General features: G+C 41.0%; 1 non-coding gene across 1 annotated transcript; it reads right to left on the reverse strand.

Annotated features, from left to right (window-relative positions):
* Positions 1-21,423: 21,423 nt before the first annotated feature.
* LOC132655482 (U6 spliceosomal RNA) lies at positions 21,424-21,530 on the reverse strand. Its single transcript, XR_009593290.1, has one exon. It is a non-coding gene; the product is annotated as a U6 spliceosomal RNA (small nuclear RNA).
* Between the last annotated feature and the right edge of the window lie 1,113 nt (positions 21,531-22,643).

The raw sequence follows: 22,643 nt of genomic DNA on the forward strand, positions 1-22,643 counted from the left end.
AGCAAGTGCTCTTAATTGCTGAGCCATCTCTCCAGCACTACTTTCACCCTCCTAAGTTTCTCTCAGGTATTTTGACCACAAGGATGAGAAAAGTAACTACTACAGTTATTACATTTTGGGAAAAAAACTCATGGAGCTATAGAAACTGAAATAGATGTCACTATCTGAAATCAGAATGCTGTATGTTGGAGAGTTAAACTTGAGGCAGGCTGAGGCTAGGTTGGACAGAACAGAGAGTGGGCAGAAGTGAGACCATTTTGGGAAGACTGGGGGCTTGAGAGCCTTTGGGGAGGCTGTTGGAGAGGACTGGAATGAAGTGGAGAAGAGTAAGAGGGAGGTGGAGAGAAGCAGGTAACTATGCAAAAGCAGGAGGCTCATCTACCATGGTGATGTGAAAAGCAGGGTGTGGCTATGATAAATTTTGCTAAGGTTCTTTCCAGGGAGAAAGTGTAAGGGGTCTGACTTCTTGCTGCTTACAGCAAAATAAAGGAGAGAGATGAGTTAGGAAGAGAGGAGCGAGCTAAAGAAGGAATTGTTAAATATAAAGGAGCTAGGACTTGGTGGGTTTGAAAATAAAACTTTCTATTTTCTAGTTCCTCCAGATGGCAGACAATTCTAAAATTAAGAAAGGGCTGTGGAAGATCTAATCTATGGTTTTCTCAGGAAAATATGGCATAATAGGAAGTGAAGAGGGTGACTGTAAGTCCTGAGTTAAGACTTCACCCAGATATGAGAAGATGTTTAGGGACAGGCTGGCAAGGTGGCTCAGATGTTAAGAACATGCATTGCTCTTTCAGAGAACCCTAGTTTGGTTCCTAGAACCCAGGTCAGGTGGCTCATAACACCTTGAGGAACTCCAACACGTCTGGCTTCTGTGGTCACCTGAACTCATGTACACACGCACACACACACACAAACACACAACACATACACACATACTTAAAAATAATAAAAATAAATCTTAAAAATAAATGTTTAAGAAATAGCATGTGTGATGGCTAATCTTGGTTGCTCCCTCCCTGCTCTGGGCCTACATGCCCCAGGCACATGCAGCCTGCACAACCCTCAACTTGGCCACCCTTGAGATAGTCACACAGCCTGGTGACTGAGTTTCAGGTTAAACCTCCTCTCTCCTTTTAAGGTCATGTCTAGCTAGCACTGGGGATTCCTCTCCATGCAAATGAAGCATTCCCAGCACCTTGGCTCTAGAATACCTCTACCGACTCTCTAAGTTCATGTAGCCCTTATTTCCTTCAATAAAGAGCTGTTTCATCTCAGAGAAGGCCGTTGTTCCTACACTGACTGCTGGACCAAGATCCTGCTAACCAACCCCCCTGGCTAAGTGCCATTCCCCTCATAACTTCCAGTCTGGCCCGGCAGAAACAGACCTGGGTCAGCACTGAGAGAGGAGTGAAACTTTAGTAAGAGTGTCTCAAAAACAAAACAAAATAAAACCAAAAAACAAAACCAAACAAAAGAACAACCACAACAAGGAGCTGGAGAGATGACTAAGTGGTTAAGAGCTCCTGATGTCCCTGGGGAAGAACAGTTAGGTTGCCAGCACCTATGTGGGGCCACTCATAACTGCCTAACCTCTGGCTTCTTTGGGCACTAGCACGAATGTGTGTGATAAAGAAATAATGTTAAAAAAAAAAAAGACAAAACGGTTTAAGTTTTTTTTTTAGTATATTATTATTGTATTATTATTGTTTTTTGAAACAAAATTCGTCTTTCCATTTTCTTCTTTTGCAATTGGTCATTTTTGCGATTTGTTCTTGGCTTAATTTGTCTTATTTATCTATTTATTTCACCACCGTAGTATTTTTATTAGTCATTTAGGGATTTCATACAATGGACTCTGATCATACTCAGTTCCCAGTCCTCTCAGGTTCGCCCTCCCACCCTTGTACCATCCTGACCCTACAAAACAAAACAAAACAAAACAAAACAAAACCAAAACCAAAACCAAAACCAAAAAGCCAAACCAACCAAAACCCACCAAATCCAAGTTGTGTTGCCCATATAATCTTTGGAGCGTGGTCAACTTCCAGCGTCCATCCCCTTAAAGAAAACTGAGTTCCTCCCCAACCCCTGCCAGAAGCCAACGACTGTGAGGACCACTACACTTTATCATACCTTTTAAAGACTTTAAATAGCTTCCTGTCTGGACTGTTTCCTTTTCTTGGGAATTGAGGGGAAGTTGTCACAGAAACCTTCAATGGTTCTCATTTTCAGTTATGAGTCTGCAGTTACTATACCACTGGGGAAAAAAAAAAAGCTTCCTTGCCCTTAGCAGTCAGCAGCGGAGCAATGGCGGACTTCCACATGGCCTCTGGCAGCAGCAGGGACCACAGAAGTATCTGGAGGAGACTTTCTTTACCTCAGGTCATGTGACTGGACCTGTGAGAGCTTCAGGCTGCTGTACCCGACCCTGCCCTCAGCTCCACTGGGGGTGCCTGTGGGCTGAATGGCTGCACAAGCTAACACATGGCAATGAAGTCAGGAGGTCCACTCTTGACTGGAGCCTCAGAGCAACTGGAAAAAGACAGTGACAAAGTGCTCCTTTGTCAGCTGCAGCTACACTCCTGTATCTGTCGCTGCCCCATTTCTAGTTCTGCTTCTCTTTGTCCAGGGCACTGCTCTGTCCTCCATCTTTTTTTCCCCCCCAATGCCACGAAACTTCTTTTTAAAAGCGTCTTCCCATAAGACTCCCCCCCCACCCCCTTTTTTGGCTGATGTTGTTCTGGAGCTATTGTACAGTCTGTAGACTCATCCTCAGTGGCTGCTGCATCTCCCGGTGAAGCTTCCATGGGTCTCTAAGGTTCCTTGGAACAGCCCCATGGCCCCTCGGGTACTCAACAGAGACTTCCTAAGAAGTGGGGGAGAGGCTTTCCTGCAGGGATGGTGTCCAGGTGGCATATGGAGATACTGCTGGCAGAGGCCGGCTGGATGGCAGGCAGTCCGACTCTGGATTTTTACACTGAGCAGCTGGGCCTCCGTTAGTAGTGTTTGCTGAGCCTTGGGTTTGCGCTTCAGTCCTAGAAAAATTGGGTGTCACCAGTCTGCAGTCTCTTTACTCAGGATGTGGTGGTGGCTAGATCAGAGTTCAAGGGTCAAGGTTGAAGATCAGCCTTTCTCTCTTGCTCTGGCGGGCTACACTGCTCTGAGCTCAAGCTGCTGGGCCGCTGCGCTTCCCGCCGACAGCCGCTTGCCCTGATGATTTGGCTTACTTATATTCTCATTAAATCACGTATTTTTCTTTCTTCCCAGTCTTTCTGGTGTTTTTTTTTTCCTCCCTCTTTTAACTTTTCGAACAGGATCACAAGGAGCATTTGTTCTTTCTGCTGCTCCCACGCCCACATCAATAATTAGGTCTTGTCTTTATTTGCTCTCTCTACAAATTTTCCTTTAGTCTTGTTCCTAAAAAAAAAAAAAAAAAGCCTATACAGAATGTGTATGCAGGGTCAGTAATTTTTTTTTCACAATGAAAGCATTTAAGAATGTAATATTTAGGTACAACCACTCTGGAAAGCTATCTGGCGCTTTCTAAGACAATTAGGAATAGTGCTTCCTCCAGACCCAGCTATACCACTGCTAGGTATATACCCAAACTTTGCTCAAGTACACAAAAGGGATACTTGCTCAACCATGTTTATAGCAGCTCTATTTGTAATAGCCAGAACCTGGAAACAACCCAGATGTCCATCAACGGAGGAATGGGTACAGAAATTGTGGTATTTTTATACAATGGAATACTACTCAGCAATCAAAAAGGAGGAAATCATGAAATTTGCAGGCAAATGGTGGGATCTAGAAAAGATCATTCTGAGTGAAATATCCCAGAAGGAGAAAGACAAACAAGGGATATACTCACTTATATAGACCTATAAGATATGATAAACATAATGAAATCTATACACCTAAAAAAGATAATCAATTGAGCGGACATGGGGTAAGATGATCAATCCTCATTTAGAAAGACAGATGGGATGTGCATTGAACGTATGACAGGAGTCTACTGAGCGCATCTGAAAGACTCTAACTAGCAGTGTTTTCAAAGCAAAGACTCATGACCAAACCTTTGGCAGAGTACAGGGAATCATAAGAAAGAAGGGGAGTTAGTCTGATGGGGAAAGGATAGGAGCTCCACAAGGACCAAATATATCTGGGCACAGGGTCTTTTCTGAGACTGACATTCAACCAAGGACCATGTATGGATATAACCTAGAACCTCCACTCAGATGTAGCCTGTGGTAGCTCAGTAACCAATTGGTTTCCCAAAGTGAGGGGAACAAGGACTATTTCTAACAGGAACTCAATGACTGGCTCTTTGGTCTCCCCACCCCCGAAGGGAGGAGCAGTCCTGTTAGGCCACAGAGGAGGGCTTTGCAGCCAGTCCTGAAGATATCTGATAAAACAGGATCAGATGAATGGGGAGGAGGTCCCCCCTATCAGTGGACTTGGAAAGGGGCACGGTGGAGATGAGGGAGGGAGGGAGGGACTGGGAGGGAATGAGGGATCGGGACACGGCTGGGATACAGAGTTAATAAAATGTAACTGATAAAAAAAAAGAATGTAATATTTATCTAAGTCTGGGTATTACTGTGTTCTGTAATTAAAAAAATAGAACCATCTTTTCATTGATTTCTAGAAGAGTTTTTGATTTTTTGTTTTGACCAGGAATTGGTTTTCAAGACATTAAAATCTTTCAAGTCGCTTATTATTCATTAAATTGAATTATGGTCAGTGATTATGGCCTGTTAAATGTTTATTTTAAAATATTAATTATAAAAATTATTTATTATATATATTTATATTTATTTTATTATGGAAGACTATGTAAAAACCATATTTTTGTCTTTGAGCTTAAGAATCTATACATAGATAAAAAACAGTCACTGTAGGTAAACTTAGAGAAAGCTGTCTGGAAACCTGTCTGAATTCATGGGTAGGAGAATTCAGAAGGAAGAAATACCTAAAAGGTAAGAACACCACATAGAAACAAATTACAACAGCTGTTTAAATTAAGGGTTCATTTCGCTATCAAATCTGTGAAATTTTTCAGAGCTTCCATATCATCAAAATAATGATACAAACCAAGGAAGCAGAAAACAGAATTAGGTAAATGGGAACAACACAAAGGAGAGCCGAGAAAGGGAGGCGTGGGCTTGGAAGTCAGCCAGGCCACACCGGAGCGGAGCATGCGGGCTCATGGAGAGCCTCTGGGAGGACTGATGGGACACCTGTGTGTACTGACAGCACATTTACATACGTTTTGAGTGTTTGGGGAATAAATTAATGTTAAGCACAGAGAAAAATAAGAAAAAAATAGTTCTAAAGTCTACAGAAAATAGCCATAGTATGCACACACATTTAATAATTTACATAGTCACTGTAAATTACAGGAATTAACCAAAATAATGCATATTGATTTGCCATAACCTGAAGCCGTTGGACTTTCTATGTCCCCCTCATCTCTGAATCATAACACAGAGACTCATATTTATTTATAATAGCTTTGGGCCTTAGCTTACTGCCGTTTCCAACTAGCTCTTATAACCCATGTTTAACCTATATTCTGCCATTATGGTTCTTCACTTCTCCTCAGTTTCATACAGTTGACTTCCTCCCAGTCTCATAGGCCAATCCTTTTGCTCTTCTTTCTTTTCCCAGAGTTCCTATCCCTGTCAGAAGTCCTACCTGTTCTGTCCTGCCTTTGATATAGGCTGGTCAGCTCTTATTCAACCAATAAGAAGGTGATGGAGAACAATGCTTACAAAACATTGAGACAGATGATGCTGAACAATGCCAAAGTCTGGTCTCTACTCAGCTCTCTGGGACAGACATCAGCATTTGAATATACAAAGACAACCTTTACACAGTGCACAAAAACATCGCTTCAACAATAACAAGATAACATGATACTACAGGATAAGGAAGCCCAGCTGTGTTCACATGCAGTGAGACTAGTGGTTATGTGCTAAAGACAATGAAATTCTCATCTTCTGTAATGACACCTGTAAATAATGACTATAACTAAGTTAGTGAAAATATAAAACTGTTTTTTTTTTTTTTAATATTGTTTAGAGATTGAGGGCAAAATCAATACCTAGCAAAAAGATTCAGGAGTGAGAAGGTTGCTGTATGTAGGAGACTAATGCTTTTGTGAATAAGCCTGGTGATTTTTAAATGATGCTTCTCTGAAACTCTGCTAAGAAATAAGCCCAACCCAAATTAAAACAGAGGTAAATAAATCATGAGGAATGATAGAGACTTGATGGATCCAAGAGATATAATATTGGTGCTAGGAGGTTAAACAAAGAGAGAGGGGGCAGGAAGCTAGCTCAGTCAGTCAGTGAAGTGGTTGCCGTATAAACATGAAGACCTGAGTTTGGTCCCCGGAACCTGTGGAAAAGGTATGACATGTTGGCGTGCGTTTATAATTCCAGCTCACCCTGGCTGTTACTGACCAGCAGCCTAGTTTCCTTGGTAAGGCCCAGGTCCCCGTGAGAGATTCTATCTCAGGAAAAAAGGGCAATAGCTTCTGAGGATTCACAGTCACATGCACACTTGTGTGCACAAAAGCCCGCACAAACCATCTCTTCTGTGCATATGCACACACATGGCTCACACATACATCAAAAACAGAAAGCTCTCATTAAAAGAAAGATACTGATCTGTAGCTTGAAGGGTACCCTACTCCCTTACTTTGTGAGAAAAAGCATTTAGTAGGTATACTCATCTAAAACTGCCAAACTCCTAGGGTAATGACAACACCATTTAAGGGTCCATTTAGTAACAGTAAGTTACTTTCTGTTAGCAACTTTTGTCTTGGTGACAAAATGCCAGAGAAAACAATTTAAGTGAGGAGGATTTATTTGGTTCATGGTTTCAGGCAGTAGTATGTTGGCTCTATTGCTTCTGGGCTCATGCAGTGTAAAGCAGAAGATCATGGTTGGCAGGACATGGTGAGCAAAATGGCTCAGCTCATGACAGATAGGATGTAGAGAGAGCCAGAGAGGATAGGGGCTAGGGACAAGACACACTTTTGAAGGTGTGTCCCAAGTGACTGGGTGCCTTACAACCAGCTGCCTCCTTCTCATAGTCCACACCAATTGCAAAAGGCAAAAAAATTAGACTAATATTGAACATCCTGTGCACAGCTCTGGAGAACAGCGTAGTGGTATAATGGAGATGGTATAATGGTGCTGATTGGTCAGAAAATGATCCCATTGAATCCTGTAACTAGGTTAAGCCACCAGTCATCACGCCAAGACAGATGTTATTTGTATATGTGATTCAGAATTGTAGAAGTTTTGAGAAAATATGCTTTCCACCAAGTGGGATTAAGTAATTAGTGTAGAACATTCGAGGATGAAAAAGAGGAAGTAGTTGTAAACAATGAACCAGACAGTGTATATTGTTTTCAATCTTTGGTTAGTGACTGACCAGTGGCAAATGTTTATTGCAAATTCCAAAGAAGTAATATTTTCTTCACCCTTCAATTTGAACTTTCAAGCAAAGAAAAAATTGAGAGACTCATTACATTCAACAATTCCAGTATTTTTCTTTTAACTCGAGAGTACTACTTTAGAAATGGCCTGTTCTAGGACGAGAAAAGCAGAAGATGACTCTCATTGTTTTAATGTGACAGAAAGCAAGAGAATGATCAAAGATGGGGCATGCCAAAAGCACAGTAAATGCATGCATGAAGGAGATTCATTGGGGCTTGCTTTTCAGAGGGAAACATCCAAAGCAAGGCAGGACCAGCAAGGGGATAAGCTGAGTGCGGCGTTGGCCATCTTCTGCGTGGGAAGCTGTGGATGAGCATTCCAAGCTGTTATGAATGGAGGCAAGTGAGCTAGGCTCTGCTATTCTTTATAGAATGGTCACTTGATGTGAACCTCCCCTAGAGAGGGGACTTAACCTTGGGTGTAGAAGCTACTATCTACCTGTTTCACATAATATTTTCATTACACCTGGAAGCAGATTACACCAAGATCATGCTTGATCTGTCTTTGTTACCCAGAGTTACGATTAAATAATGGAGGGTTGGCAATTTATAAAGAAAAGAGGTTCATTTTGATTCATGGTTCTGGAAGTTCAAGGTCAAGAGGGTGACATCTTGTTGGCAGAATCCTGGAGTACTACAGAAGATCGTGCAGCATAGGGACAGGTGCACATGTGTATCTGTCTAGTCTGTTACCCTCTTTCTATAAAGTCACCAGGATTTAGTCATAGTGCTCCATTCTAATGATTCACCTAATTCCAGTTACTTTTCTAAGACCTATTTCTAAACAGTATAGTCAGAATAACTTTCCAAATCTATACAGATTGCGTGTGTATGCGTGTGTGTGCATGTGTTCAAGTGAATATTTGTGTGTGTGTGCACACACATAGAAGACTGGGACTCTAGTCTCGGTTGTTATGCAGATGTCCACTTTTTAAAAAAATTATTGTTTTGAGACAGGACTTCTCATTGGCTTGGAGCTTTGTTAAGCTGGCTGGCCAGTGATTCCCACCTGCCTCTGCTTACCCTGATTTGGGATTGAAAACACGTTACCATGCCTGGCGTTTTTATTCACATGGGGTCTGGGAATTGGTTTCAGGTCCTCATGTTTATGTGCAAGGACTTTACTGAGTGGCCAACTCTTACACCCAGTTCCTAAAGCCTTAACATCTTATAATGGAGTTCGGACTTCAACATAGGAAGCACTGAGGTGAGGTACTCAATAAAACCATAGTCAAGCCTTATCTGTCCACTCATATTACAGAAATACAAGTGAAAGTCAAGAAGGACTCATTTCAATCTCTTTCATGGCAGGTAGTCTTGGGGCCACAAATAGTAGTTATTTATATTTATTGATAGTACATTTATCTTTGCTTTTATCTTTAGTGGTCCAGATGATTTGCATGTTGGGTCACTGAGTCCCTAGTTATCGTTCCAAAGACTGTTAACCTGTTGACTTTTTATATGTTTCCAAAATGAGGTGAAAAGCTGGGCAAAATCCTAGCATTTAGGAGAAAGAAGCAGGTAGATCTCTGTGAGCTTGAGGCCAGCCTTCTCTAGTGACTTCCTGGCCAGCAAGGACGACATAGTTAAAAAAAAATTGGACAAAAGAGTATGATGTGATATCCTTTGCACATGTCTTCATGTGACAAACGTTATGTTTATCATCTAGGTGATAAATTTTTTTTTCTGTACACTCTATGTGAGAGAGCCCAACTTCTTTCTATTGATCAAGCCAATTATCCAGACTTGATGGTGACTGAGTCACTTGTGTGATTTCTTGGCTCTCTTTCTTGATATAATCAAGTAACAGAGGTAAAATTTAATGGGCTGTTTTCTTTGGTGGGATTGATTCATGGGGAAAGAAACAGAAATAAGTGTGTTTCTGAGAATGACAGCTATGGGGGCCACTCATGCTTCTCCTTTTCATTTCCTGGCCACATGTCTTTTCTTTGTTGCAGACGTTATTACTGTATTATGGTTATTGCTTTGGGTTATAACACTGTGTTGGATAAAGGCTCTGTGTTCTCATGCACTATCTCTTGGGAAGTGCCTTGCTTTGCTGTTAGAACGTTCTTTCATTGCTCTGCCATGCTGACATTGTCTGAATGGCAGCGTGTGATGGGACCAGTGGGGCCAATGTTCAGGTATTCACATTTCCCTTGCTATCGATAGAATGTCTAGATCTGAGGCTAGGTTATATGAGATGTGGTTGGAATGAACTAGTAAGTTTCCCCAATAGTATTTTATTAAGGCTCTGTAGGCTGGAAAGGCAAATTCATATTGTAATATGTACTCATTTTTGTCAAGATAAACTACTGACCAAAAGTGTCCAGTGAAATACATTTCTACTAACTATATGTATCTTTGAAGGAATGTTTCATGTTGGGTGGTGAATTTTAGATTCTGTTACTAGTGGTATGACTAGGCTGCCATACTAAGAGCTAATCCATCTCTCCTGAGAGGGTGCTCTTTATGTTGGGGTTCTTGCATAGAGTTCATCCCTGCCATTCTGACTCCATTGTTTATTATGCTGGCACTAATGTAGCCAATGACAGATGTGGATGATGTTAATTGGACAGTATTCTCAATAAAGACTTGGTGCCTTTCCCTGAAGGATGTTCTCTGGTGAATGTGAACCTGTGATAAAATGTTCCTCTTACTCTGCATTTACCTCCATGGGTCACCTAATATTAAGAAGCCTGTAATTAGATCAGAATTAAGTCTCTGAGTTAACAGAGTGTTGATGAGAATGGATGGAAATAACATCTGTGTGTAATGTCAGGCCAGGTTTGTGACATTTTGGAGGCTCTAAAGTTTCTAAACTGACTAAATGGATCATAGATGTGTTTTATTTTGATATATATATATATATATATGTTTGATATACGGTGTGGTGGTTTGACTAGGTTTGACCAACATAGATTCCTGTATTTGAATGCTTGGTCTGTGGGGAGTGGTACGATTAGGAGGTGAAGCCTCATTTGGAGTAGGTGAGGCCTTGTTGGAGTAGGTGTGACCTTGTTGGAGGAAATGTGTCACTATCAAGGTCAGCTTTGAAGTCTCCCATTTTCAAGATCTACCCATTGTACAAGTCCAGTTTCTTCTTGGCTGCCTTTGGATCAAGAAGTAGAACTGTCTGTCAGCTTCTCTAGTACCATGTTTGCCTGAATACTGCTATGCTTCTTGCCATGATGACAATGAGCTAAACCTCTGAAACTGTAAGCCAGTCTCAATTAAATGTTTTCCTTTATAAGATGTGCCATTGTCACAGTGTCTCTTTGCAGCATTGGAGACACTAAGACATAGGGTATCAATATGTTGTTCTGGGTAGCCTTGAACTCACTTTTGTTCTCAGCCTTATGAAGGAAGTATTGAAATTATAGGTTAATATCACCACCATCTAAGGCTAAAGATCATTTTAACTGAGGCAAAGAATTTAGGAGACAGTCTCTGTATGTTGGAGAGATGCATTTTAAACCAGCAGATTGTTAGAAATGTTGATCAGAAACTCAAGAAGTGGGTCATGTTTAGAGACAGACACATACCATAAGCCTATTTGTCTTACAACCCTTCCACATGGGCAAATTTGTTACTGCTTCTCTAAGCCACTCAGGACAATTTCCAAACTGCTGGAGCATTGGAAACATGGGAGATAATTGGTTTCCCATAGTGAGGGGAACAAGGACTATTTCTAACAGGAACTCAATGACTGGCTCTTTGACCTCCCTACCCCCCCCCCCCAAGGGAGGAGCAGTCCTGTTAGGCCACAGAGGAGGGCTTTGAAGCCAGTCCTGAAGATACCTGATAAAACAGGATCAGATGAATGGGGAGGAGGTCCCCCCTATCAGTGGACTTGGAAAGGGGCAGGGTGGAGATGAGGGAGGGAGGGAGGATGGGATTGGGAGGGAATGAGGGAGTGGGACACGGCTGGGATACAGAGTTAATAAAATGTAACTGAGAAGAAAAAAATAAGAAACATGGGAGATTAAAAACAAACAAACAAACACAAAAACAAAACAGCATAAGCATACAAGGAAATTGATTTAATCAGCTTTGAAATTTAACTTCATAAGATAATGTAAACATTTCCTCTCATGAATGCCTACTGTCTGCTCAGATAGCATCTGTCCCACAGATGGCATCTGGAGTCATGGCATAAGGTGGTTTCTATGACTTTATGGCTGGAGAAAGGCAAGATTCTCAAATTTGCATATTGTCCCAAGGCTCTTCTGGTTGCCATAGTGATGTCTTTTGTTGATTGCTGTTCTCCCTGCAGCATTTAGATTGCTAGATTTTTTTTTTTCCTCCTAGTTTTGACAGAGCCCAGTTATGATTCCTAGCTTCCAAGGCCCCTGGCTTTTGAGAGCCCTATGAATATGGCTGTAAGTGGGACCAGCTCAGGCTAGGGGGCTTCCCTAGAGTTTTTGTGCTTACTGCACACAGAAACCTCAGTTGACAAGCTCCATGGCTGGATGCTCTGGAGCTGATAGATGCTAGCCAGGGGGAAGCTCACTTTTTATCACCTTCTAATGACAAGTATCAGTTGTAAAGCTTATTTGGATAACTTTTTGCTTATTTTCTTTTTGATTTGTTTAGTCTGTCATTTCCCACCCTTCCTCCTCTAACAGATATATACACCAGAATGGTAGCTTTTGATAATGGGGATGTTGTCAGTCTCATTCACTGCAGAATCCCAGGTGCTCTAAGGAAGCACCTGTCACACTATTGGCCTCTAATCAGTCTTTGCTACATCAGTCAAGGAAGGAAGGATAAAAATAATGAATGAACTCTCTAGGGAAGAACATGTCAAGAGAGAATGAGATGAGTGCTAAGCTGTTTTATACATCTACCTTCTATTTTAGATGTAGAAGGCAGAAGTGGCTCCAGGGAAGGAATGGAGAAGAATTCTAATTCAAGGGAAATGTGAAGTTTCGGACCTGCTGTGTCTGTAAATCAAGGCAGCCACTGTTCCCCAAGCTCTAAAAACTCAGCAGGAATAGCTGAATATGGCAAATTGAAGTTATTAACTTGGGAAAAGTGATAGGAACCCAGAAAAGTGAGGATTTCACAAAATTATGCCATAAAGGGAGAAAAGAATTATGGCACCAGAGAAATGTGTGTATGTGAGAGTGTATGTAAATATGTGTGTGTATGTCTATGAGTGTGTGTGTATGTGAGAGCATATGAATGTATGTGGGTGTGTTTTAAATGAAGGTTGGTGGTAAAAGGAAGAAGAAATTCGGATGTATCCCTGGGCTCCTTAGGATTAGGATATATCTCTGGGTTGCTCAGAAATACGACTCATTGAGTACCTCCTAAGACAGAGAAAATTGGCTGTCAAGATTACATTTATACAGAGAGAATAGGAATAATGGAGGGGTAAAGGAAGAAGACTGTAGGAGATGGTCTCAGACTTACCGGGGAATGGATGAGATTCACCATAGGAAAATGGGAAGAAGAGAAAGCAGCATCTGAGGCAGATGGCGAGAACAAGAGGGACCCCCACCTCAGATTTTGTTCAGTTGAGCTAGCTGTTCCAGGGTGTCCGCTCCTTGTCCAGAGCCCTATGACCACTGCCTTGCTTTACATGCCACCTCACAAGGTTTGGCTTCAAATCACATACATTTCTTGTCCACCATCTTTGCTGTTACTTGATCGCTGCATATGGCTCTCCGGGAGTGCCTTTACAGAGGCTATGAGGAAGATAGTATGTTAGCCCAACTTGTTTAAATCATGCAGGAAGTTTGTTTGAAGTCACATGTCTTTTTCAAATTGGAAAATCAGATTTAAAAGAAGCATGGGGCCCTGATGCTCACTAATATCAATAATATGGGGGATTTCAGTAGCTCACAGTTTCAACTCTATTTGTAATTCTGAATTATGTAAATAATATAAATAATTCAAATAATACACTTCTAATATTTCTTTGAATCTTAATAATATTGATGCATCATCAAATAAATTAAATTTACTTAATCTGTTTCCTCTGAAAGCTGACAACAGACTGTATCAATATTTTGTTGTGATAATAAAGAGTTTATAAGCTATATGCTAATAGTAGCTGGGAGATCACTCATTTGGAAAAGTGTTTGCCTTGTAAGCACTAGGACCCAATTTCTACCTATAGAACCTACATAGAAAAAAAAGCTGCCATGGTGGCATTCCCTGAGAATTTCGGGGAAAAATAGGAAGAGACAGGCAGATACATTCTTAGGGCTCACTGGCCAGCTAATCCTGCTTGTTTAGCAAGCTGCAGGCTACTGAGAAGACAAACCTAAGGAATGACACCCAGTGTTATGTTCTGGCCTCTATAACTATGTACACACATCTGCACTTGAACCAGTGCATACACAGTCATAGGCTAATAGGAAAAAGTCAGCAAAGATGAGTCCATATTTGTTCTTTATTCTGAGTTCATGTATAGAAATTTTGTGAAGTATACACTGCATACACAAGGTGATTTTTATTATCCCATTTTTGTTGTTGTTTGTTTCCTTGCCTGTTTGCTTTTTAAAGGAAGAGAGCGAGAAAGAGAAAAGGTGTGGGGTTGGGTGGGTGTAGAGGTCAGAAGGATATGGGAGAAGTTGGGGAAGGGGAAGCTGTGATAAGAATACATTGTATGAATTTTTCAATAAAAAGCTAATTTAACATTATTATTTATAAAATTTTGCATAACTGATTGCAGCTCTTTGATTCACTGTTACTCATTTTTTAAGGATACTTATGAGTCAACTACCACATGTATGTTTTGTAGAGAAGCTGGGATGTATATGCAGAAAAACCACAATCTTAGACTATTAAGGAGTTTATCACCTAGTTATGGGAGGCAGGCACTGTAATAAAGTAAGTATAGCAGTTTATTGCATGACTAAGAAGAGCCTTAAACATAGGATGGACTAAAGACCACAGTGGCCCATTGGGGCAGTCTTGTCCAAGAATAAGAGCCTACTTATTAAAGAAGTTTTCTTGAATGCTGAAAGGCAAGGTGTTATTATTAATATTGCTCTTAGTAGCCAGGTATGGTGGTGCATATGCATTGGAGGCAGAGGCAGTCATATTTCTACGAGTTTGAGGACAGCCTGTTCTACATAGTGAGTTCACGGATAGCCAGGTCTACATAGAGAGACCCTGTCTCAAAAACAAAATAAAACGAATCTTTGTGAAAAAAAAAATTGCTGTAATGGGCCTTAGATAGTTGTTGGTTACAGCCAACATACGTGTGCCAGTGTAGCACCTTTAGGTGCTATCTTACCGTGCTGGTCATTATAATTCATAGGCATCATACCAGGTAGGATCTTCCCTACCGTGTCAGCTTGCATAGTACTTTGTGGGAGAGAAATCTTTCCTTGTATTAGAAACCTAGCTAACTAGCCGGGATAGTGAGGTCATAGATCTTTTTTTTTTTTTTAAAGATTTATTTATTTATTACTTATGCAATGTGTGTTAGCATGTACACCTGCACGCCAGAAGAGGGAACCAGATTTCATGTTTAGATGGTTGTGAGCCACCATGTGGTTGCTGGGAATTGAACTCAGGACCTTTGGGAAGAGCAATCAGTGCTCTTCCTCTGAGCCATCTCTCCAGCCCCGAGGTCATAGATCTTAAAAGAGAACCTACTATTGACACTTTACTAGGCCAGCATAATTTCTAACTGTATCCTAAAACTTCTCTCTACACCCACAGGTAACTGTAGCTCTTACCTCTTATTCAGGTTGCTTCTCTTTACAGTAAATGGAGACCAATGCAGAAAAACACAACTGGATACAATGTAGAGGACTGTGGAGAACTGAGTTTCAACTGATAATGTACATCATAGATCCTAAATCTAAGGCTGAGAGAATGTTGAAAAAGTGGCAGGAAGAGAGGAGGAAGATTATAAGAGCCAAAGGCAGAAGGAAGGAGAGGAGGACCTCCCCTATCAGTGGACTTGGGGAGGGGCATTCGTGAAGAAAGGGGAGGGACGGTGAGATGGGGAGGGGCGAAGGGAGGGACGGAGGGAGGGGCTAGTGAATAAAGTGTAATTAATAAACAAACAAACAAAGAAAAACATTACAGTGTAGGAGAATTGGCATTTTGTTATATGTTATTTAATTTACTGTATGTACTTTATTCATTATTTTGAAATTTGGTAGAATATTATTTTTATTAAGTAAAGAAAACCTTTGACAAGGAATATAAAGAAATTTCTTCATATAAACCAGTGGTTCTCAACCTTCCTAATGCTGAAACTTTTTAGGGACAGTTTCTCAGGTTGTGGTGACTTCCAACCAAAACATTATATTCACTGATACTTCATTACTGTAATTTTCCTATTGTTATGAACTATAATGTAAGTATCTGATAATTCACAAGGTCTTAGGCAACCCCTGTGAAAATGTCTTTTGACCTCAAAGCAGTTGGGACCCAAAGGTTGAAAACCTCTGCAATGAACACATTATTGTTAATCAGATTCCTTCAGTAAAAAAAAAAAAAAAAAAAAAAAAAGAAAGAAAGAAAGAAAGAAAGAAAGAAAGCCAGAGGACGCGGAGCTCTGCAGTGAGACTGTATTTTTCTAGAAATGGCTGCCTAAAACAACCTGAACAACACCACCATTAGACGTGCTAACATGGAAGTGGGAAAGGCTCTCAGGGTACAACCCCAAGACAATCTAGTCAACTAACGGCTGCTGAGAGAGGGGGAATTAGAGACTCCTAACTGGTTATTCAATACAAAGTGCTCGGTCCTGAAACCACATGCACGCAAACAACAAAAAAAAAAATCCAGCAGTTTGCAGTTATGTGTTTGTGAATATACAATATATACAATATATATGTAACAATAGTAATCAAAGAAAAAAAACCCACTAATTTGAGAAGGAGTGAGGCATGGGATGACAGGGAAGGAGAGAAATGATATAACTATACTTTTTAAAAAGTTTATTGAAAGAAAAAAGATTGCTGTTAGATGATAAAATGGGCAAATCTGTGTTGCTCTAGAGAGGAGGACTGTGTGAATGAAGGAAACCAGCCTTCTAAAGAATTGCAAATTCAGTGTTGCTACCAGCAGGTGGCAATGTGACCCTGTTGAAAAAGCTGGTTCTGCCTTTTTTGAATTTCCAAGCCTGGTAACGAAGGTCCTCTGGGTTAAAGATGGACAAGAAAAAGTGCTTTTTGAAATTCTCCTCTCCGAAAAATCAGCCTTTCCTAGACTAAGCTGATGTCTGATCTTTTCTCTGCTTCTCATTCTTCCTGGCCCCAAGAGAGCTACATAAAGCTGGCATGGACACCCCCATTCAAAGTCCCGTGGGGACTCTGAAGCCCTTCTCAAGATTTTTGCACTACTCTGACCCAGAAACCATATTGAGCTCCCTGCTTGATGTCCACTAAAAGCCCTTTCACATAAAACATTCATGAGTGTAAATGCCTTCTGTGCAGATTTGGGAAAAGGATAGCGGCAGAGATTTCATAGCAGCGAGAAACAACCTCTAATGGTCCATGCAGCCCCTCTGCTCTCAGGTCCTAAGTCACCTGTCACCATAGACTTTTACTACATTCTTCTGTTTCAGTCTTTCGCTGGTTGTCTCCTCTTACCTTCTGCTCCGACAAGGGACTTAGATTCGTCTTTCTCTTTCTTCACCCCTTCCTCACCCCACCTTTTTCTTCCTTGTCTTTTCACAGCTCCACCTCCTTTCCTCTGTCTTTCTCTCCCTGGTTCTTTCCCAAAGCCAGGATGCTCTGTGGCAGAGGGCCACATACTTAGCATAGTCCTTCCTCTCTGGTGGTCTCAGCTTATTACCTTGAGACACAAAGCAAAACAGCTGTTTACAAAGAGCGTCCCCCCCTTTCCCAACTGAGTGCTGGTTGCAGCTAGTGGCTGCAAGTGTTTTAATGAACTAGATTATAAGTGTTTTTTTAATGTTTTGTACACTTCCATCTACTGTGCTCCCTGAAAATAAGTTCCAATTCATGCCATACCTGCTACATCTCCCTTATTTGTATCTCTGTCTTCTTGATCTATATTTATATCCCTTCATGGTCCTTTGACTGTGTGACTAAATGTGGTCTAAAGATTTTTGCCAATTTATAAATTGTGACTGTCCATTATAAGGGACCTTCCTTTTGCTTCAATCTTTTATTTAGAAAAAAATTCAATATAAAGAAAGAAAATGAAATCTGTCACCTCGATTTTTAGTCTTATTAGCACAGTCTTTTTGCCTCACTCATGTAACCTATCTCATGTTTTGAAGTATTTGAAAGGAGGCACAGCTGTCAAATACTTTATTGCCAGTGCACAATTAACTGGCTTTTAGTGGTTGTTTTCAGGGTTTTTTTTTTTTTTTTTTTTTTTTGAGACAGGGTTTCTTTGTGTAGCCCTGGCTGTCCTGGACTCCCTTTGTAGACCAGGCTGGCCTTGAACTCACAGAGCTCTGCCTGCTTCTACCTCCTGAGTGCTGGGATCACAGGTGTGTGCCTCTGTGTCCAGTTTGTTTTCAGTTTTAAAAAAAAATATTTATTTTTATTTACATGTATGAGTACCTTGGTGAGTTTATGTGTGCCATATTTCTGCAGGTGACCCAGAGGCCAAAGAATATCAGATCTCTGGAACCGCAGAGATCTGTGTAGGAACTTACAAGCCACCTGGTATGGGTGCTGGGAATCAAACTCGTTCTTGGAAAAACCGGTGGGCACTCTTAGCTTCTGAGCCATTTCTCCAGGCACTGCTTGTAGTTTTTTTTTTTTTTTTTTTTTTAAGGTAACATTTACATCTGGTGAAATCCAAATCTTAAGTGTACCATTAGACATTTAAAAAACAAATTTTATTTATCTATTCTTTGAGCATTTCATTTATATACAGTGTTGATTAGATTTATCCCCCCAACTCCAACTTTTCCTAGAGGCCCACCGGAGTTACTTAAACTGACTTGAGATTTGAACTGCTGTTCATGGCATTGCTTGCTGGCCCTTCGGCTAAGATCCAAAGTATAGCATAATATCTGTTTTTGTCCGAAAAATTTACATGGAAGGTTTATTTTATTCTTAATTTTTCTGCATACTAAGTTCTAGAAATTTCTGGTTCTGCACTGTGTACGTGTGTGTGTGTATGTATGTATGTGTGTGTTTACTTATTGTGTGGACCAGGACTTTAGATGGGTTTTGTGTTACAGGTGCAGAAACCTATCTCAGATTAAGGTCTGTGTCTGCTTCTTTTGCTATTTAGTTTGATCCCAGTGACATTACAATCGAGCAGAAGCACTGAGAAGGGGAATGGCTACGCTAGTGAGTTAAGAGCAGAACCAGGTTCCCCCACCACCTTTTTTCTTCTTTGAATGTGTTTCTGAAAAACTCAGAATGCTTTATACCTCTTGCACTCAATAAATATTTTCTGCCACCAGACAACCTGCCACAAAAAAATTTACTGAGTCTATTTTACCGGCTATTGTTCGCTCACGTAAATAACCACAGGATGATAGAGGTCAAAGCCATGGAGAGGGATGCACAGGATTTTTTTCTGCTGCGTATCATTTGTTGCTTCAAATAGGATTAAAGGTTGAGGCCATGCTACAGACAGCTTCACCAGGTGCAGAGGTGAAGAGAGGAAAAAGAACAGTTAATTCACACAGAACAGCATCATGTCTTGACAGAAAAGAGAGCTGGGTTCTGAGTCCTCTGACCTGTCCTTATGGAGTTCTGACCAAGCATATGACCATCCAGGGCCTTGAAAATGTTTGTAAGGAAAAACCCTGATATGTACTTATACCAAAGTCTGTGCAGCAAAGCAGTGGCATGGTACTTTATTAAGCCAAATCTCAAGGATTTCATGCACATTTTAAAACAGGATACCAGGGAGCTGGAGAGATGGCCCAGTGGTTAACAGCACTGTTGCTCTTGTAGAGGACCAGGGTTCAGTTCCCAGAACTCACATGGTTGTTCATAGTCACTTATAGCTCCAGTTCTAAGGAATCTGTTGATCTCTTCAGGCACTAGGCATACATGTGGTGCAGAGACATACACACAGGCAAAATACAGATATACACAGAATAACAAATACAGTTATTTTAATTATGACACCAAATTTCCTTTTTAAAATTTATTACAATTTATTCACTTTGTATCCCAGCTGTAGCCCCCTCCCTCTTCTCCTCCCATGCCCCTCCCCTGGTCTACTGATAGGGGAGGTCCTCCTCCCCTTCCATCTGACCCTAGCCTATCAGGTCTCATTAGGACTGGCTGCATTGTTTTCCTCTGTGGCCTGGTAAGGCTGTCCCCTCCTCAGGGGGAGATGATCAAAGAGCCAGCCACTGAGTTCATGTCAGAGACAGGCCCTGTTCCTCTTACTAGAGAACCCACTTGGACACTGAGCTGCCATAGGCTACATTTGTACAGGGGTTCCAGGTTATCTACATGAATGGTCCTTGTTTGGAGTATCAGTCTCAGAAAAGACCCCTGGGTCCAGATTTTTTGGTTCTGTTGTTCTCCTTGTGGAGCTCCAGACCCTTCCAGGTCTTACTATCTCCCCTTTCTTTCATAAGATTCCCTGCATTCTGCCCATAGTTTGGCTATGAATCTCAGAATCTGCTTTGATACCCTGCAGGGAAAGTCTTTTGGAGGCCCTCTGTGGCAGGCTCCTTCCTGTCTTGTTCCCTGTTTTCTCCCTCTTCTGATGTCTATCCCATTTGCCTTTCTGAATGTGGACTGAGCATCTTACTGAGGGTCCTACTTCTTGCTTGGTTCTTTAGGTGTACAGATTTTAGTATGTTTATCCTATATTATAATGACACCAAATTTCAACAGCCCAAATCTTCACTTTGGTTACTGTTTTCCTACGATGGTTATCTTAAATCAAAGGTCATACTTATTTTTATATACTGTGTTTGTTGCTCAGTTTCTCTCTTAACCCAGCTATCACCCAAATAACTGAGACTCATATATTTTAATATGCCTCACAAAACAATAACTGAGCAGTTATTACTGTTTTGTTAACCCTCTAAACTAATCTGGTTTCCTCTTTGCCAAAATCCCTGAAGTACTTGCACTTTTTATCATTCCCTGCTCCAGATGAATCTTCCTCAACTCTTCAGGGCCTTTGCCCAAGGCTGAATCTCCTACTCTCTCCTCTAACTCCTCTTCCGCTGGCTGGCAGGAAGTCCAACCCCATTTTCTTTTGTGCTCAGCAATTGGCTGTAAGTATTTTATTGGAGTATCAGAGGACAACTGGGGAGCAGTGTTTATACAACATTGAGACAGGAGATTTTCAGAGCAAGGACTGCAAACAGATATTAGGGGTGCAGAAAGCAGCACTTGAATCACACAATAATCTTATGCCTACAATCTAATATTCAGGATTTAATCTACTTCCCAGTTGTCACCTATCCAGCTATAAAAATTTTCCAGAAGAAATAGTAACAATAGAATTTTATTTGGCATTCAGTTGTAGAGAATAAAACTCAGTCTATAAGTAGATACTCATTATGGAGTCTTAAGAGGTTTACAGATTCTAGCTCAAACTTCTAGGATTCATTCTTTTAAAAAATATCTATTTTGTTATACATATATGTGTGCCTAAGTACATGTATTTCCATTATATGTGTGTAGGAACCCCCAGGGGCCAGAAGAGAATGTCAAATCTGTAAATGTAACTTTTTTTTTCATTTCTTGTATTTATTTATTTATTCCCCGATGGTGTGGTGTTTTATTTTATTTTTTACAGTTTATTCAATTTGTATCCTAGCTGTAGCCCCTTCCCTCATTCCCTCCCAATCCCACCCTCCCTTTCTCTTCTCCTCCCATGGCCCTCTCCAAGTCCACTGATAGGAAATGTCCTCCCCCCTTCCATCTGACCCTAGCCTATCAAGTCTCATTAGGACAGGCTGCATTGTCCTCCTCCGTGGCTTGGTAATGCTGCTCCCCATCAGGGGGAGGTAATCAAAGAGCAAAAATAAGGAACGCTTCATGAATTTGCCTGTCTTCCTTGCACAGGGGCCATGCTAATCTTCTCTATATTGTTCTAATTTTAGTATATGTGCTGCCGAAGCAAACACTGTAAATTAACTTTTATTCACCTGAGATAATTGTCTGGGAGGCTTACTGCTTCCCTTTCTAACCTAGGCCTAGTCCTGGAAGCTTCTAGCCTCCATACAATATAACCTAGGCCTAGAATGTTTCAGCCTCTGAGACTTACTGCTAAATAAGCTCACCCTTGCTCTTTTCTGAGCTCTGGGCTGGATGGTTCAACTCAGCTGTTCTGGGTTAAACTCCTCTCCCAGCTGACGCTTAGCATACATTTTCTCTCAGCCTCTGAATTGCTCTGCTTAGCCTCAAACTAACTCCAGAAATCTGCTCTAATCTTCTGGCTCCTTCTAATTTTTTAGCTCGTTCTGCCTTTAACCTCTGTCTGTAAAACTCTCCCTGTAAAAGTGCCTCTTCTTTTCTCTGCATTGCCCCTTAAGTAGCTTCCCTTTCCTCTTTCTTCTCATGAGAGTTGGGCCTATTATATTCTGTCATATCTTTTCTGCCAGTCAATTAAACATCACTTTCAAACATGGGTGTTTACTTCTACAAACTAACTTTGCCTTCATTGTTTGGGATTATAGGCATGTACCATCACACCTAGACCTTTCTTTACTTACTCTATACCAGGCTGGCCTTGAACCCAGATCTGCTTTCCAGATCACACAGACCTAGAAGGTCTTTGGATGTGATCTCTTGCCAGAGCAGCCATCCTCTGAATTAAAATTCCTCTACAAGGTCTAGAATGTTTTCAGCTTCTGAGACTTACTGTTGAATAAGCTCACCCTTTTTAGTTCTTTCTCAGCTGTTCTGGCTCAAACTCCTCCCCAAGCTGAATGATTCAAACTGGCTTCCCTCAGCTTCTGACTGAATTGCTTGGCTTGGCCACAAACTAACTCAATCTATTCTAATCTTTTGGCTCCTTCTCCTGGCTCGTGCTGTCTTCACCTGTGTCTAGCTTTTTCTCTCTACAACCTGTTTCTGTGAAACTTTCCCAGTAAAATTGCCTTCTCTCTCCTCTGTACTCTACTCTCCCCCTGCTTCCTTTTTTTAAAAATTATTATTATTATCATAATTTATTACAATTTATTCAATTTGAATCCTGGCTGTGGCCCCCTTCCTCATCTCCTCCCAATCCTACCTTC

The sequence above is a fragment of the Meriones unguiculatus genome, chromosome 7, assembly GCF_030254825.1.
Source record: "Meriones unguiculatus strain TT.TT164.6M chromosome 7, Bangor_MerUng_6.1, whole genome shotgun sequence".
NCBI classification, from domain to species: domain Eukaryota; kingdom Metazoa; phylum Chordata; class Mammalia; order Rodentia; family Muridae; genus Meriones; species Meriones unguiculatus.